The sequence below is a fragment of the Brassica napus genome, chromosome C9 (genome assembly GCF_020379485.1).
Source record: "Brassica napus cultivar Da-Ae chromosome C9, Da-Ae, whole genome shotgun sequence".
NCBI lineage: Eukaryota > Viridiplantae > Streptophyta > Magnoliopsida > Brassicales > Brassicaceae > Brassica > Brassica napus.
In genome coordinates this window covers 36843228-36851746 of record NC_063452.1, presented here as the reverse complement: position 1 = coordinate 36851746, position 8519 = coordinate 36843228, and the positions used below count along the sequence as shown (strand labels likewise).

Here is an 8519-nt window from a genome sequence, read left to right as displayed (position 1 = left end):
AAAGCCCTTTGTCTTAAGGAAAAAAGGAAGCAATGATATTAGAAAGGAGTGAATCTTTTTGGCAATTACAAAACCATTGTCGTGTGTCTTAGACATTGTGCTCTAACTCCTTTATATTTTCGGAATCATTTATGATTTGCTACATTTGGAACCCTTTCCATGTTGTTATTTTCGGTTATGTGAGTATCATTTCCTTTGCTTTTTCAGTAATCATACCTTGTGATTTTTACTATACATAGTGAATTATTTGATTTGTATTTGATTGTACATGAAACCGTCATCCTTAAAATGCTTTTTCTAAGGTTTGTGAATTAGTCGAAAACACATTACACAGTAACTACTATACAATCTTTCAAGCTTACAATCTTTCAAGCAAAATACAAATTGGTTTTTTCCTAATAGTTAACTAAATCTAAATAAATTTAAATTTAAAATAGTTAGACCAAATTTAAAAATTTAAAATTATTGGCTTTATAGTTTTAACTTTTAAACTAATAAAATTACTATCTAAAACTAATTATATATAATATCAATTAAAATTAAAAAAAAAAATACTTGAAAAATTATTATAACTGCGCCTGAAACCTCCTAGTATTCATATATGAAGAAGTTGTGATTCAGTATCAGTTATAAAAGACTTTAGCAGTCAGTCATTGACACATAAAGCCGTTATGAGACTCTTCAAATTTAAATTGCAAAAAGTAAAGGTTAATGAGTGTATGGATTCCCCACCTCGAACCTAGTAAGCATACATCACACCAGTTTCTGGATTTAGCAAATGTTCAAGAAAAGAAAGAATTAAGAGTGTACCATCACAGCCTCCACCCATCCAAGGAATAGATTTGAATAAGAGGTGCATCGTAAGGAACACTAATTAATTCCAATGTTCTTCAGAGCTGTAGGAACACGCTTCAAGAACTTCAGAACTCATTTCCAGGTTGTCTCATGGTAGTAGCTCAAAGCCGCTCTCATTTCATCTTGTTGTGCAGGTGGAGTTCTTTGGATTTCATCCGTGCGGAAAGCAACTTGAATCTTGTGCAACAAAAACAGAGTTTTACTGTTTTAGACTTCAGTGGATATTCAATAAAAGCCTTTGTAGAGTTCTTTGTTAGCATATACCTTTATGTTGCAGATCTTCATCGAGTTCTTGTTTATCAATAAGAGCAGTGTCTTTCGCACATAACTGTGCCAAACCATCACGAATCCTGATAACAGTCTTACAAAACACATCAACAAAACAAAGTCACAAGAATTAAAGTATCAGGGACTTGGAAGAGTTCTACAGATCTTCAAAACATTTGGAACAAATTGAGTAGAATGAGCAGTTAAGACCAAGTCAACAGTCTTGGTTTTGAGAGCATCGAAGGCCTCTTCGTTTGTGGTAAGCTGCAGTAGCTTCTTGAGAGTATACTCAATGCCGGATTTTCTTGTTGGAGAGCCCATAACTGCAAAAAATATCGGTCGAACATTAAACATACATATAATTCAAAGGAAGATAAGATTTTGTAATTTACTTTACCTTGAAATCAGGGGTCCATTATAAATTTTTGTTTTGTGGTAATGGACTTTCAAGACCTTATTAAACAGTTAGAAACAAATATGATAGATATAGAATAACTTCAAAAAAAAATTTCATAGAATCTATGTCAGGTTTGAGATAGTACGCAAAAACAAAGCGGTGATTATTCGACGATCCAAAAGTGATGCTAAATTGCTTCAGAACAAATGACATGCCTGATCAGCTCTACTTCTGATTTGGTTGGTGTCGTTCATCATCCTAAACTCAAAACTCAATACATGAGAACATGGTAAACATGAATTCGATACATGACTTAGATGCAGATCTCTCCAACTGACAAACTGAAGAGAAGGAAACACTAACCGGATCAAGTGCATGATATATGTAATCCACAAACTGAATTTCTACATTTTCTTGATTTCCTGTCAAGATCAAAACACTCACATATGTCAAATTCAGTGTACAACAGAAACAACCAAAAATTTATCGCAGCCACGAACACACCTCGCTGCTAGATAAATATCAAATCCAACAATGCCCTGAATCCAAGCAGAAACAAAACAGAGTGAGAAGCTTATATCAATGGCTCATAAAAAAATAAGACTAACCCAAAACACAAGCACGTCAAATCTGCAAAGGATTTAAAAATACATAATTGCTTACAAAGAATGTTGAAGACACGACTTTTCCCGGTTCGTTCCGCTAAACATGCAGCGAAAGACTCCTCCAGAGCCATTATCTTCCCCCAAAGACATAAGAGCTTCCATGAAAAAGTTTCGACCAACTATTGTCAGATCAAAAAGAAGATCACAAACTATACGATGTTACTAATTTTCCTTTATCAAACTTCCACATTCATCAATATTTTGACCTTCGTGTTCCCAAGAATACAATAGATGTAGAGTTATGAGTAAATGGAATAGACATCAACTAAAGGAGAGTCCACCGCGTCACAAAACATGCTTTCACAATTTCAAATCCTTGAAGCAAATAAAAGAAAAAGAGGCGATGTGAAGATTTTTTATTGATAGCATATATATATTATAGATTCAACAATTTCACGGTTTCTGATTCATACGCCATTGTTGATACCTTCTGTGCTCCAGGACTTGAGCCCCTTTTAACCAATTTCCTGCAGTCGGCCTAAAGGAGTCGCCATTTATTCAGAAAGGGTGAAGCTTTCGTTGAGCCCACCAACTTCGGATAGCACTAGTACCTGAGTGAAAAAAAGACAGTGGAATTTAGTGTCAAAGACTACAAATTTCTTCAAAGATCAAAACTCAAAAGGAAACAAAAAAATTTGAAATCTAAATAGGAGATACCCAACAGTTACGATTAGGGATTGAACTTCACCGCCATCACTATATATTTACATCAGTAGGGAATGAGTTGGAGAAAAGGAATCGGAAGGTCATAGCGTTGAATTAATTAATGCAACTAAATGAGTAAAAAACCTTTGTAAATTTGCAGGAGACGATGAGATTCGTGCGGATAGGAAAAAATTAAGTCAATAAGGTTGTAAAAAAACAAATTATTTTACTGATGTGTCAGTTTGATTGGTGCTAAATATTTGGCAGAGGTGGCATCCCTCTCCATGGAGTATATCTCATTTTTATTATTGTTGGATTATGTAAATTCATTCTTTTAATATCATATTGTCAATCTTTTAACTGCTGCAAATTGGTGCTTCTTATCGGTTTTATTTAATTCATTTCAAATTTAGACATCAATTATAAATTTATATAATTTTTAACCATTACCGTTCTTTTCTTTGGTAGAATCCTAAGCATCCCATAAGTTTGAATGATAGACTTGGAGACATTGGAGAGCCAGAAAAACTGTGTGTCATATTCGATTTGCCTACTTCGTGAGCTGATATTCCTTCATTTATCTCTGCTTATTCAAGTTGGGTGAAAATATTGGTTGAAAAGTCTCTTCCGCTCCATCATCAGAATATTCAATTTGGAGGTCATATATTTACAGAATATTCAATTTGGAGGTCATATATTTAAATAAACTGTCCAAACAAAACCGTTTAATTGATTAATTATGATGCAGAACTTTCTTGTTCGATAAGTTTAAATACATCTACTATATTAGTGCGCCATGCGTATGTCATACATAGTGTAGATCATACAATTTACACTAAGTATTTAATAGTGATCGAGAGTTTAATTTGTAAAAGAAAAGATGATGTGGACAACGATACATTTAGAATACAACGATGTAATCAAATTCCAGTAGGCAAACATATATTTTATTGATGAATAAGATTGAATACAATAAGAGAAACGAGATCTGATGTTACAAACAAGATCGATAAAAAAAAAGACTTAAAGCGAAGTAAAATGAGGTCGATGTGTGTGTTAAGCTCTCTTTAGGGTTTTCTCTGTGTCCCTCCCTTATTTCTGTCGATCTTCTTTTATAACTGATCGATCCCGTGTTTCTCTCAACTTCCCCGCGATCTCCGACTCTTCAAATCGATTCGGGCTTGCTAGCTTCGATTGGGCTTTTTCGTAGGTCGCACGGACTGACTTATTCAGGCCCAATCGAAGTGTTGACCGAATTAGGTCCAACATTTTTCTCCCAATCTCTTTTCTTCGGGCAAATAGGAAAGACATGGTTTGCTTCAATCCAATTTTTGCACGTAGTTTTAGGGATTTGCGTTTTGCATTTGTTTTTCCCTTCTGTTTTTGTTGCATTATTGTTTCAATAAAGAAAAGGAACTGCGAGTTCTTGAGTTATCTCTTTGTGTTTTTTTTATTTGGGCCAGTCTTTTGAGGCCGTGGGTCGAGTTGTCGTAGATACTTTATCGACGCGTGTTTGGTGTAACAAAATATTTTGTTAGTGAGCTTTTCCGCGTTTATGGCGGGACTGACTGTGCCCGAAGACTTGATCAGGGTCTCGGTTTGCAGCCAGTCGTTTTTGAGTTTCGAGGGGTTGTACTTTTTGGATAGGGGATATCTAATGAATACGATGTGTTATGAACCAAACTTGGATTTTCATTTAAAATGTTGGTATGGTACAAATTTGGGACAAAGATGGTTGCTTGACTTTTAGTTCGAGGTCGATGTTGTCGTGCTAGCATACTTCAAGTGTTGACCGGAGTGGGTTGCGGTATACATCTTTCGAACTTTGTGGTTGGTGGGCGACTGAACTCGTGTTGTGAGTTGCCTATGTACCCTCGACGAGGGATCAAGTCATAACGTAATTCGATTGTTTCCCCAAAGGTAGGGTCGTTATTCTGTTGTTCGTGTATGTGTGTACATTTATTCGGGTTTTAAGTGTCGATTAGGGATGTGACTCGATATATTTAAAGCTTGTGAGGTAGCAAGTTCTGGAGCTTTTCTGACTTCCTTTGATAGTTTCAATCCCTTTTGGTGCTGGGAACTTCAGGCATTGGTGATAGGTTGAAGGAACTGCCTTCAAGCTGTACAGCCAAGGTCTTCCAAGGATTGCGTTAAACAGGGCTGGATGTTCTATTACGATGAACTCGACGATTTTTCTGACTCCTCCGGCAGTCACGGCGAGCTCGATTAACCCGAGGGAGTAAGTGGTTTCTCCTGCGAATCCGATTAATCGGGTTCGTTCTTGCTTGAGGAGGGCTTTGGTAAATCCCATCCTTTCGAACGCGTCGTAGAAGAGGACGTCGGCTGAGCTTCCCGTGTCGATCATGACCCGAGATAGTTCACAGCCGCCGACGTCAAGTCGTATTACAAGGGCGTCGTCGTGTGGCTTGTCGAGATCTGCAGTTTCGTTCTCATCGAATGTTATTTCGTGGTCGGGACCTGATAGGGGCTCTCTGATTCCTACGTTGTTCTCGGCTCTTCGTTGGTATGCTTTGATCGAGTTGACTGAGTTGCAGAATTTAGAGCCCCCGTATATGAAGTCGATTCATTTTTTTTTGTCGTAAGCCGGGAAATTCCATCTTTTGGTCGGTGCTAGTTGGTATTGTTTCTTTCCCCCAGACAGGTCGCGATTAAACATTTGTGTGTTGTCTTTTTTCTAAGTTTGTGGGGCGATTGGTCTCTCTAGGACTTCCCAGATTTTGGTCATCTTATGCTTTCGCTTGAGGTTGGGGATTTTCCTGAAGTGACTCCTCTTATTTGGATTGTATTAGGGATGGGGGTCTCTATCGAGGTTTTCTAAGCTTCGGATCGCTACCGTGATATCAGTGCACACTTTTCCTTTGGTCTGACCTTCGATACTGTTGGGGGCATCGCGTTTTGGTCCCCATGAAATCATGTAGACTCTTTTATTTGGTGCTGGAGGTGTAGAGCTTGGTGATTCAAGCTCGGTTTCTCTATTTTTTTTTATTTGAAGAGCCTTTAGTTTTCCGGTTGGCTTTTGGAGTTGTTGGCGCTTCTTCTTCTTCGATATCTTCGCTGGTTTCTTTAGCTTTGACTGCGAAGTGCTGCTCGACGTTCCTCGGTCGAATGACCCTTCCGATTATGGAAGGCACAAAATTTGTTGTGATCATAAGTCGATGATTTGTTTTGCGGCGAGTTGTTCATCGCTTAGGAGTGCTGTCTTTTAGTAGCTGGTTCTTTAGGGACATTAGTCTTTTTGGCAGCGTTACTTTTGTTCACGCTGTACTGTTCTTTTAAAGCGGCTACCTCTTCTTCATGGGTCGCGAAGTAGGAGGCTCCGTGTAGGGCATCGTCCAGCGAAATGGGTGCTCGGACCGCCATTTCTTCTCTGAATTTGGATGAGAACCAGACGCCGTTCTTTAGTGCTGCCAAGGCCACGACTTTGTTCGGATGTGAAATCTTGGCTTTGATTTCTCTGAACTTGTTTATGTACTCTCTCAACGGTTCGAAGGGTGCTTGCTTGAGATTCCAGAGATCTGCCTCGGTAACCCTTGATTCTATGAAAACTGAATATTGTTTAAGGAACATTGACACTAGCTGGGTGAAGTTGTCGATTGAGTTTTCCTCCAGGCCAGCGAACCACTTAAGGGCGGCCCCGGTAAGATTTTCGGCGAAGAAGCGACAGTAACCAGCCTCTTTTTCGTCATTGTTGAGGTTCGCTCTCGAAATTGCTAGTCGGAAGGCTGGTACATGAGCTTTGGGGTCTGTGTTTCCAGAATACTCGAGGAATTTCAATTTCCCCCTTGTGGTGTAATCTTACGCTGGCGATTCGATTTTTGAACGGAGTCCTTCTGGTCTCTTCGATAACCATATCTATGTCGGGTACTGAGGTCGTCGCCATATGCACGATGGTGTGTATCCTTTTGAGCTCAGCATCGTTTCTTTCGATGTAATTCTGGAATGTTTCGGTTTCATTATGGATCCTGTAGTCTTTGCTTTTAGGATCTATGTCGATGGGTCCACGGGGCCGTATCCTCGGGCTTGTCCTATTGGATCAACGAATCCAGTTTGTTGGAAAGTAACCGTAACGGGTGGAACCTGGTTTTCGGAGGTTGGATGGCCCAGCAGTGGAGTTCGCGTTCTTGGCTCCCCAGGTCTTTTCGTGTACCTGTTTTGCAGCTGGATCGGCGTAGTCTGTAGACCTTGTAGACCGGTCTTTATTTCGGCTAGTCCGCTGTAGCTCAAGCTTCGGTAGGCCATGCCTTGCTGCGAAGTTTGTTGCTAGTTTTCTCGCACGTAGCGTCCGGATCGAGCGCTTGGGAACTCCAGAGTGCTGAAAGCTACGTGATTTAGAGAATTTGGCATTCCCCTTGGTGGGCTGGACGGCAGTTGATTTATTTCTCCGGCGCTAGCTCGGTGCTCCGCGAGTTCCCGTTCGGCCTGATATATTCGATTAGCAATGGTTCGATAGGCGATCTCTTGGTTTCGAGATTTATCGATAAATGTCGAGATCATTCCTCGAAGCTCGGTCACTTCCTCTCGGGTTTGAGCTAGAGGAGTCGGAGATATTGGTCTCGTCGGTTGAGTTCGGGTTAGGTCGTCGGTGGGCTGCCTTTCTCCGGGGTGATTCCAGACTCGAGCTCCGGTTTGATCGGGAACCGAAGTCCGATCTGGTATCGAGGTTCGATCTGGTACCGAGGTCCGATCTGACGCTTGACGCTCGATCTTGAGTTGAGGTTCCAGTTGAAGGGGTCCGATGCGTCTGGATCGTTTCGATCGTTCCGTCAGTACCCGTCGGTCCAATGGGTAGGGTTTCGGTTCTTGAGTCAGGTCTGGCAATATCGACGTCACTGATTCTTGATTGCACGGTTCCAAAGGTTTGATTGCGATCCATGGTCGCGCTTAGGAAACTTAGATCGGTTTCTTAGCAAATACGTTTTTCGTTTATCTTACCCACAGTCGGCGCCAAAATGTAGATCCTAAAATATACACTAAATATTTAATAGTGATTAAGAGTTTAATTTGGAGAAGAAAAGATGATGTGGGCAACGATATCTTTAGAACACAACGATGTAATCAGATTCCAATAGGCAAAGATGGATTTTATTGATGAATAAGATTGAATACAATTAGATAAACGAGATCCGATGTTACAAACTAGATCGATAAGAGAAAAGACTTAAAGTGAAGTGAAATGAGGTTGATGTGTGTGTGTTAAGCTCTCTCTAGGGTTTTCTCTATGTCCCTCCCTTATTTATGTCGATCTTCTTTTATAACGGATCGATCCCTTGTTTCTCTCAACTTCCCGACGATCTCCGGCTCTTCAAATCGATCCGAGCTTGCTAGCTTCGGTTGAGCTTTTTCGTAGGTCGCACGGCCTGACTTATTCAGGCCCAATCGAAATTGGGTCCGACACCTAATACGATATTAAACATAATACCTGTTTCTGCACAAAACGTAATAATATAAGTAAACCACCATAAACGTAATAATATAAGTAAACCACCATATATCATCTGTTTATTCAAATGATCTAAATTTAAATACTAAAAAACTTAAGTATCCAATATTTTCTAACTCTTAGAAATTTAAATACTAACTAGGACAGTGTTGGTTTGAGTTATATGTAAATCAAAAAAAAAAATTACATCATTAGTGGCATATTTATTAATCAGTAGCCATATTTCAAA

General features: G+C 39.6%; 1 long non-coding RNA gene across 12 annotated transcripts; it reads right to left on the bottom strand.

The window, feature by feature from the left end:
• Positions 1-573: 573 nt before the first annotated feature.
• On the bottom strand, positions 574-3042 carry LOC106366388. 12 transcript variants are annotated; one of them, XR_007328851.1, is made up of 10 exons: positions 2974-3040; positions 2842-2880; positions 2612-2735; positions 2391-2499; positions 2183-2303; positions 2024-2058; positions 1883-1941; positions 1520-1777; positions 1120-1445; positions 574-1032 (listed from the first exon to the last, which is right to left on the bottom strand). It is a non-coding gene; the product is annotated as an uncharacterized LOC106366388 (long non-coding RNA). The 12 variants fall into 12 exon arrangements; XR_007328848.1 differs by having other exon boundaries at positions 2391-2735; positions 2974-3042; XR_007328849.1 differs by lacking the exon at positions 2391-2499 and having other exon boundaries at positions 2183-2279; positions 2974-3033.
• Positions 3043-8519: the final 5477 nt, after the last annotated feature.